Consider the following 9,399-nt stretch of genomic DNA (forward strand, 5'->3'; position numbering starts at 1 on the left):
GAAAAGATCCCCATTTAAAATGCACATCCTACAGGAGCAGAGGGCTGGTGCTGCCTCCCTGGGCTGTGTATGCTGCTCTGGGGAGGAATGCAGGAACTTGCCTGAGCCTTCACAGCAAACCGTCTGCAAGAGCATCTGGGCTGCTTTGACCTGGCTGGAGTTGTGCGGCTGCATTGGCAGGACATGGATGGATGGCCTTACGGAGGAGATACCTGCAGTGTCTCACACGAGTAACTGTGTGCAACGTGTTCGATGTGCTGCCGCCTAGCCTTCCAGGGTAAGGAGGGGGCCACAGGCCACCTCGGTCTGAGCCCCCAGCTGTCCTCTGCCCAATGTGTGCATAACCCCCGGCACCACACCAAACTAACCCTGCTGCCAGGGCTTGAAAGGGCCCTGCTGAACCGGTGCAGAACAAGCAGCAGGCCAGAAATGGGACAGAAACCAGCACAGCTCCTGGGAGACCCCCAGGCTGGGAACGATGGCTCGGGTCAGCTATTCGCTCAGGGTTAGCCCCCTGGGGCCTGGGGTCCTGCTGAAGCAGAGAGTGAGAAACCTGTGCAGAGAATGGCTTTAGCGGGAAGCGGTCTGAGCCATGCGCCTTGCACGTCCCAGCACTGCTCCTGTTCATCTCTCAGTCCTGCCGTTAGCCTCAGAAGGCAGCACGGGGCTAATGGGCAGGAGACCCCCGGTGCTGAGAGGAGGCAGGAGGCTGGTTCGGGCACAGCTCCCCCTTTGCTGTGTCTGTGCGGGGGGGCTCTCAAGCCCCTGCTGCCTGCATGACCTCATCCCTCTTTCTCTCGCCCATTCTGGCTGCTGGCTCGGTGGCTGCGGCACTGAAAGAGTTAATGAGCTGATGGGGAGCAGTGCAGTTGGTGCCCCCCTCCCCACAAGATGAGTCTCTGGAGTCCAGGCCTGCTTGGCAACATGCATTTATGTATGAGATCCATTTATTTATAGATGTCTGGCCTATCTATGATAATGATTTGTCCCCAGCCCCATTCCCCTCCACCCGGGCCTCTGGAGCTGAGATACCCACCACCCCCAGGGACCCCGGCCCAGTCTGTTCGGCTGAAGCAAGGCAGCCGGCCGCTCTGGCGAAGCAGAGAGCTGGATTTGGGCGCCTGGTTTTATTCTAGGCTTGTCCGGCAGGTGAATGAGTCGAGTGGAGCTCCCTTGGGCATGCGACCGCCCCGTGGCTGGTATGAATGGGCTGCATTCCAGCTCCTGCCCACATCGGGGGTGGAAAACCCACTGTGCAGCGGGGAAGAAAGGGCATCTGTCTAGGGGAAACCCTTGCCTGGCTCTCCCAAAAACCCCTCAGTAGATGAGCAGACTTCCATTTTCAGGGCTTTGCCGGGTTACCTCAAACCTGCTCCTGAGTGGGGTCAGGTGAGCTTGGCTAAAACCAAGCTCAGCTTTGCCCAGTCCTTTGCACGGGATAGACCTCCATGCCCTTGGCATGGAGCGGAGACCGTGTGCTTTTGCCTCTCCGTGTCTGCTCCGCAGTGCGTGTCCGTCTGGTCCAGCCCCGGTAGAGACCTCTGGTCTGGCATGCAGCACGCTGGAGGCCCGGGAGAGAGGACCTGCGTGAGACCCCTTGGCGTGCTGAACCCGAGCACGGGGACTGGCAGAGGGGAGGAATAAATGGCAGAGTGACGGTACTCGGCAGGAGCTCCGCTGACTTCAGAGCAGCTGTGCTGAATTGGACCCCGGCTATTTTCTGTTTTGCTCTGACTCTAAAGGCGAAAGAGTGCGGGCTCTAGTCTGACATCAGTTGGACCAGTGTGAATCCGGAGTCACCCCCCTGCCCTAACCGAAGCTGTTCCAGACCTATGTGACCTTGGCAGCGGTATCCAGGCCTGAGCCAGAGTATGAAAGCTGCACCTGTTCAGAGCCCATAAGTGCAGGGCACCGACTCTGATCTCCCCGAGGCCAGGCCGGTGCCTCGGCTGCTGCTTTTAATTTCACTGTCCGTGAGAGCAGGATTGGGCCTGAGGGCATTAATTTATTTTTTTTACCAAACTTGGAAAAAGAGGCTGGGTTTGCATTATAGCTGTGTGATGCTGTTCTAAATCACAGTATTGAATGGGGCTCTGTGCCACGGTATAGTGCACGCATGTAAACGTAATAGGGTGAATATTTAAATCGTGTTTAACAGCTGCATAAATACATTAATAATTAGTCTTGATGGTATACATTTAAAATGAGAAATGTGGTGCATGTCCTATGTACAATCATAAATATACACTTAAAATCAGAGCATGGGGGAATGCCGTCCTACTTCTACTTCAGTCGCACCTAGGAGTCCCTGAGGGGTTAGCTGCTTTTCCCTGTAAAGTGTAATCAGTGGGGGGGGGTTCCCCTCCCGGACCCTTCCTTTCTGCACATTGGAAGAAGGGGCTAGCTTCTAACTGCAAACCTTCACATTGTACCTCTCTCCACAGAGCTGCTCAGCCTTGCCTCTGCAAAATGCTCCACCACTTCACCCTGCTCAGGCTGCAGCTCAACAGGCTTGCTGGCACCGAGATGACAGGCCAGGCTCTTGGGTACCTCTAACCTTGGGAAAACCTGGTGGTGTGGGGTGCTGGAGCTGCAGGGGTGGCGGGGTCTGGTGAAGATCAGGTCTCCTGCTCGGCGTGGCAGGCAGCTCTGAGCGCTATAGTGCCTGATGCACAATTGGCTCTGGGTGCATGAGGCACGGACTTGGCAGACCCTTCCTACTCTCTTTGGCCTGGGTGCTTTCAGTGCAGCTCTGAGTAATATGCACCTTGGTGCGACCCGTCTGTGCCGCATCCTTCTCTTTGGCTTCTCCAAGTTCTCTCTTCCCCTTGGCCGTGGTGGGTGGGTGGATGGCTTCTTTGTTTGCCTTGTGTTGCAAACCTAGGCTGCTGCGTTCTTCTTTGGGCAGGTCTCATGGGGCTCGGTTTTCTCCCCACCTCTCCTAGTAACTAGCAAACCCCAGATTAAAGGTCTGGCCCAAACTGGACATCTCCTCTTGGCCTCCTTTGCACATAAGGAGGTGGGGGTCAAGAAGGAACTGGATCAAGAAGGTGAGCCAGTCTTTGGGCCTTGCCTTGAAAACCAGCTTAAAAAAGAAGAGTGCAGCATGAGACTGCATGGACTATGGAAAGCTCACTGAGGTCACCTTAAAGGATGCTTGTTTCTCACGGCATTACATACAACAGGTTCAGTCTGGTTTTCCTCTTGGGTCTTAAAAATGCAAAATGGCCAGCAGAAAACAGATCCAAAGGGCAAGAAAAAAATAAAAATAAAAGACTGCTTTTGTGGTAGGACAAGGCTGCAAGGCATGCCTCTGGCAGTACGTGGCTGCCTCAGCAGGTTTGCCGCATCTAGGCGGTTCCAGGTGCCTCCTAAAACCTCTGAGCATGAAGTGATCCATTCACAAGTGGTCCCTGATTAGCTGAAGGCTGCCAGCCTGAAACTGAGCCCAGTGCAACGGCAATTGCCCTTCGGGATATAATCAGCCAGAGGGGAATTTTTCTGATGACAGAGAGAAAATTGAGAATGGGGAAAACTGGCCCAATCCCATACCCACCCCCCTCCCTCCACACTGATCTGGGCACTGCAAAAATTTGCCCTATTAAAGAAAGTTGACTTATGGTTTTGCCAAAGTGGTAAAACTGTTTCATAGACAGAGAAAAACCACTTGTGCGGGCAACAGCGGGAGGCCAAGGGCTCTCTTGACTGCTCCCGACTTGGCCAATCTAGGCTTTAAAATCCCTTTCATGTAGTGCCAGTGCTCCCAGCTCGTGGGCTCTGCCAATAAAGAAACGGACTACAGAGAATGGGATTTATGCTGGCCAAAGCCTGTATTCCTGAACACAAGTGTTGCACCAAATGGAGGGACTTCTCCTGGCAGCGGTTCAATCTGTAAAACGTTCCTGCAGCTATTTGAATGGGAGGCGGAGTATGGTCAGGGCTGCCCCTGCATCCTTGCTCATGGCTGTTTCGATTTAGGAATCCTGAATGACAAGCTGACAGGTGGGTGGACAGGCTGCAGCACTGTGCTTTGTCCCACGCAAGCATGGTCCCGCTAAGGCCTCACCTGGCAGGCTAATTGCAAATGGTGCCTGAAGCAGGACAGCAATGAAATGCTCAGGGCAGCTCGCTCCCTAAAAGAGGGGGATGTCTCTGCTTCCCCAGACCGTGGGAAGAGCAATGTTCCTCATGCACCTATTGCCAAAGAGGCTGCGACATGGCAGAAATGATCTCCAGAGCAGCTCAGCATTTCCCGGTAAGAGATGCTGCTAGCAGAAGAGCGTGCAGTTGGACAACCAGCCACCCTCTTGGAAGGCAGGTTCCCTACAAAGCACAGCCGAGAGAGCTTTCTGGTCCCGGTGGGATAAGTTCGACTTGAGAGATGCAGTACCAAATAGGATGGCACGAGGAAAGAAGAGCGGCTGGTACAGGCGAGTATCAGCGGGGTGTATGGGAGGCGCTCGAGGAGGTTCAGAGCCACGTTAGACCCCTGGATATTTGGGGTTGCACAAACCTTAACTTAGCAAGGAGCAAATGTCTCCAAGTGGGCTCTAAAGGAACGGGACAGAAAATGTGGGGCCCATGTTGCAAAGAAGAACCCTGGCCCTAATACATGGGGGGGCTGCACATGGGGACATCAGTGGACAGCACTGCTGTCTGCCTGCTGGGTGACAAAAGCTGGCCTTTCAAGCATGGTGTCACCATGGCTTTCCTAGACTGGTCTAGGAAGGCTTGTAGCTGCAGCGGTCCAAGAAGTGTCCAAGAGGCGGTGGTATCTCTTACAGTTGTGATTCAGTTGGGAGAGATGCTGGACCAGCTTCCCCAGGTCCGAGAAAGAAGCAGCTCAGCTAAATAACAGAAAAACCAATGAAGTGTGTTGAGCTCCATGTCAGTAAGCGCAGTCACTCACAGGAACGAAGCATGGCTCTAAAGTAGGAGCAAAGAGATGTGAGCAGAAGTGGCTTCACGCTTTCTCCAGAAGGAGCTGATGGCAGCTGACGTTCTAACGAGCACATTCGTTGCTGATTTGGGGTCCCTGGTGAACTGCACACAGGTTAGTGGAGGTGCTTGGAGTCCAAGGGCCACGAGACTCTTGGGAACATTGGTTTTGTGCAAAGATTTGATGCAGGCCTTTGCTGGAGAAGAGGTGATGGCTGCCTCTGCTAAACAAAAATAAAGACCATCTGTTCCATAACCTTGCAAGAAAGGAGGGTGGACGCTGGCTACCCCGGGGGAAGGACTCTGTGCAGTCCTGAGCCAAATAAATAAGGCCATAAATGAATACAATAGGGTCCTGCTGAGGAGGCACAGGGCACGGGGCGCTGGCACGGCTCCCTGCCCCGAGCGGACGATGAAGCTGTAGACATGGGCGATGAGAAGAGACCGAGACCGGCCAGGTCTGTTGCAGCCCGTGAAACATCGTCCTCCAGGACTCTCTGAAAGAGATCCGGCCGGAGAGGCTGAAATGAAGGATGCGGAAAAGCAAAAAGCCCAAGAAGGTTTGGATCGGAGGGCAATTGGGGTGTGAAATGTTCCAACCCTGCAAGTATGTGAAGAGCTAAGACCGTCTTTCAGACACCGCCACAATTTTAGGCTCTGCGGGAAGGGTGAGTGGAGCTGAGACAGAGCGCAGTGGTAAGGACTGGGATACGGTTTGCTGAAACCGGGGGAAGGACGTTCACCATTTCCCTTCATTGAAGAAAGAAGCCACTGAGCCCCTTTATGGGAGCTGGGACCTGGGGGAGAGTGTTACCGATGCACACAAACAGGGATGCACAGGGCGATCAGAGGGGTTTAGCTGGGTGCCGTTATGTAAAGATGTGCATGTGCAAAAGGGAGAAGCAAGAAAAACATCCCAGTAGGAGACATGAAGGCAGCATGAAAGCAACAGAAGCGCGGGCACTGGCAGCCCGACCCTGGAAGAAGGCTGATGGAGCGTGCAGTTTGGGAGCGAACTGCTGGCTGAACAAAAAAACTCCAAAAAAACCCCAGAGCTGAGCAAAGAAATGAACTCTTCTTCTTGGTTCCCCGTGTGCTCACAGGACCAGGACTTGGACGGTCTTTGAAAATAAGCAGGACTGCACCTAAGACAGGACTGACAGCAGCAAGTTCTCCTTTCTAAAGGGAATAACCCACGGGACCCTACACTGTGGGTATGGGCAGGAGCCTACAAGCAAAAGCCCTGTTGACCACCCAGTAGAGCGCCAGCTGCTCTGTTGCCTTTTCAGCGGTTGCAAATTTGGTCCCAGCATTTTACTGGTTTGGGCCTGCTCTCAAGTTACAAGTGGAATATCTCAGGTGCAAGGATGCCATTAAGGAGGAGGATGGAAACCCAAATCATGAGCCCATGTGAGGCCAAATGCTGTGCCCCCACTCCTCAAACAGTTACGTTCCTGGAGAACGTAGCCATCGACTTCCACGAGGGCTTGATCCAGCCGTGGCTGAAGTTGCTGGGAATCCTGCCAGCGACAACAGATGCAAGTGGGGCAGAGGGTGGGTGGCTTTTGTCTTTAAAAATGAACAAACCTCTGAGCGGAACGGGGGCTTGTTTAAAACCCGGCTTGCTCGCGTATGACCTGCGGGGGCAGCCAGGCCAACTCCCTCGGCAGCCACGGTGAGCCCCATCCACCTGGCTTGATCTGACGCATGCAAGGACTGCACTGGCTTTGGCTGCCGGAGACCACCCTGCAATCGGCCACGTCCCCTAGGCTGGGGTCGTGAGTTGTAGGCGCGGGAGAGGTGTTTGGGATGGAAAGGCCTTCACCCTCCAGGTCCCTTCCCAACTCCATTCTTCCATCCTTTTGTTCTAGGAGGAAATGTCCCTCCTCCTTCCAGCATCAGTGAAGGGTTTGGAGGAAAAGGCAGTGCTGGCATCTGGAAGAAGAAAGTGAAGGAACAAAACGCCATGAAGGAAGCTGGAAAAAATGAGGTAGGGAGCAAGAGTGCCGGCCCGATCCCGAGTTTGCTGAAGTCCAATGGAAAGACTCCCTTTGACTTCAAGGGACTGTGGCTTGTTCCCCTACCTTACTATGTTGCCCCTTTGGCTCATTCCCACCTCTCACTCAGATGCCCCCACCCGCTTCAGACAGACTGTATTTCACCCCACGATGCCCTCATCCTCCCAGTCTCTTGGATGAGTGTCTTCTGGTTCCTGTTAAGAGCAGACCAGCAATATCTAACTGATGTCTGAATACGTCCAAAAATAAATGTGTGTTAATATACTGCATAGCTGGATCTGAGTGCAGGTGGGTTCATCTGTGCATGAGTGTTCGGGGTGGGGGGGAGACAGACTTCCAGTTCTTTTAAAAATCAAGCCTCTCTCCAAGAAAACCCAGTAAATAAGGTTCTACCTGGTTAAACCCTGCTTCTTCCAAAATGTCTTCTATCTATATTCACTCTTTCCACTTCATTAACTCCTTGCCTCACTGTACGTGAGGCCAGATGTACGCATTGCTTGCACAAAAAAACCCCCAAAAACCCTTAGCCGCTGCTCAGATAAAGCCTGATGCAGAATGAGGGTTTGTTTGGTTTTTTAACTCTCTCATGTAAAATAATGTTCAAATCAGAAAAATCTTAGGAAGCTGCAACGCATCCCTGGGGGCTTTCTTCTTTCTGAGATCTAGACCACAGCAGTCTCCTGATAACTGTAGTTATGGAAAAGGGGACGAGCCATTTTTGCCGCTTTCACGGCTTGCTCTGGAACATGGGTTTCCCGGCGTTTGCATGCTTGCCTTCCCTTTCCCCGTCATTTCTTGCCATACAGCACTTCCCAAGCCCTCCTGTTCCCCCTCGCGAGCTCTTCGAAAAAGCCAGTGTTTCTTTCGGACCCTTTGACTAAAAAACCCAAATACACAAAGTGCCGATAAAAGAAAATCTGGGAGTTCTGGGAATCACCCCATGACTCGCGCCTGGAGCCTGCAGGGTCGGGCCGTTGGGGTCAGATCCAAAGTGTGTGACATCAAAACCTTGACTTCTTCAGTGGGTTTGGTCAGGTCTTTGTATCCATGAAACTATCCTTTATGAGTTGTGCATGCTCCCCCGAGACGCTCTCCTTGCATCATGCCCCGGCCGAGCACGGAGTTGCTCCAGGGAAACATGTCCCTGTTGTCACTTTGATCCACCAGCTTGTCCGGGGGGTGGGGGAGGTGGGTACAAGACCAGCACAACCTCGCTAATAGCTTTATGATCCTTGTAAAACCTGAGCTGAAAGGTACCTTCAGACTCCTCTCCTGAAGGTGCAGAACGGGGGCTTTGCAGAGGGGAACTTTTTTAATGGCCTGTTGTCAAATTAGCTCTATATCAGAAAATGCCAGTTATGGCTTATAATGAGCTGCCACTATGTCTCTGGGGATACAGATGGCCTGACACATGCCTGGCTGCTTTATTATAATGAATTTCCATAGCAGGGGGATAAAAATATTCCTGTGGGTCCCTTAGCAATTTAGATTGGCCGGGGGGGGGGGAATTATGTATTGACATACATAAGTGAAGGCTACTGGATTTTTAACTCCCTCCTTGCCTCGGACTTCAGCGCAGAGCAGGGAGATGAATGCTTAGCACGAAACAGGGTGATGAAGAAACAAAAAGCGGGATGGAGGAGAGGCCTCGGCAAGGCAGGGAGGAGGTCCTTCCCTCCACCACAAATGCAGGAGGGGAGGTTGTCAGGGGGTGATGAAATTACACCCTAAATCCATTAAAAATGCAGTTTAATTCCAAAGGAGAAGCAGCCGTGGCCTTTATAGGAGCCTTGCTTTGCTCATTACAGCTGAGCTAAAAGCCACCTGGGCCTTCTTCCAAAGAGCCTGCAGCCTCCCCCAGGCCTGGCTTTGGCCCCTCCGGCCGTGTGCCACCGCTGACCCTGGCTCGGGGACGTGCTCAGACCAGAGCCACGCGGCGCTTCAGCAACGCGCACCCAGCTCTGCGGCAGCGGGTGGGGGTCTCAGCTGGGCCCCCCGCTGCAGCCCCCAGCCCCACTGCGCTCAATGCAGTCAGGATCCGGCCTTTTGCCTTTCGGCCCGGGCTCCTTTTTTTTTTCAATGGGATCGTCTTTTGTGCCCCGCGAGGCTCCTAGGGACGCAGACAAGGAGACGGAGCAAGGGCAGGAACAACCGCGGGGCTCGAGGCGCGGGGGCTGCCCCCCGACCTGCGAGCTGCTGCGGGGGAGACCCCCACGCCCACCCCCGTCCTTGGGGGGGGGAGCTCAGAGCTGGGGCCCCAGCCCCCCGGCTGCGAGGGGAAGCCCACCACCCCTCGGGCCCAGGCCGGGGTCCCCGGCGCTGCGGGGCGGCCCCTCTCTTGGCATTCACCGCGTGCCTTAATTGTGTGACATTAAATCAAGGTCCGCTGTGAACACGGAGAGGCGAGGCCGCGGTCCGGAGGGCCCCGCGCCCCCAGCCCGGC

At 54.0% G+C, this 9,399-nt stretch overlaps 1 long non-coding RNA gene across 1 annotated transcript in view; it reads right to left on the bottom strand.

The window, feature by feature from the left end:
- Nucleotides 1–1,987: 1,987 nt before the first annotated feature.
- The window catches only part of LOC109318594, a 26,642-nt gene continuing 19,230 nt past the window's right edge, over nucleotides 1,988–9,399 (bottom strand). The window contains exon 2 of the long non-coding RNA XR_002103284.1: nucleotides 1,988–6,873. This is a non-coding gene — a long non-coding RNA (uncharacterized LOC109318594). The remainder of the gene's footprint in view (nucleotides 6,874–9,399) is intronic.

This window comes from Crocodylus porosus, unplaced genomic scaffold (genome assembly GCF_001723895.1).
Source record: "Crocodylus porosus isolate Cpor-Errol unplaced genomic scaffold, CroPor_comp1, whole genome shotgun sequence".
NCBI classification, from domain to species: Eukaryota; Metazoa; Chordata; order Crocodylia; family Crocodylidae; genus Crocodylus; species Crocodylus porosus.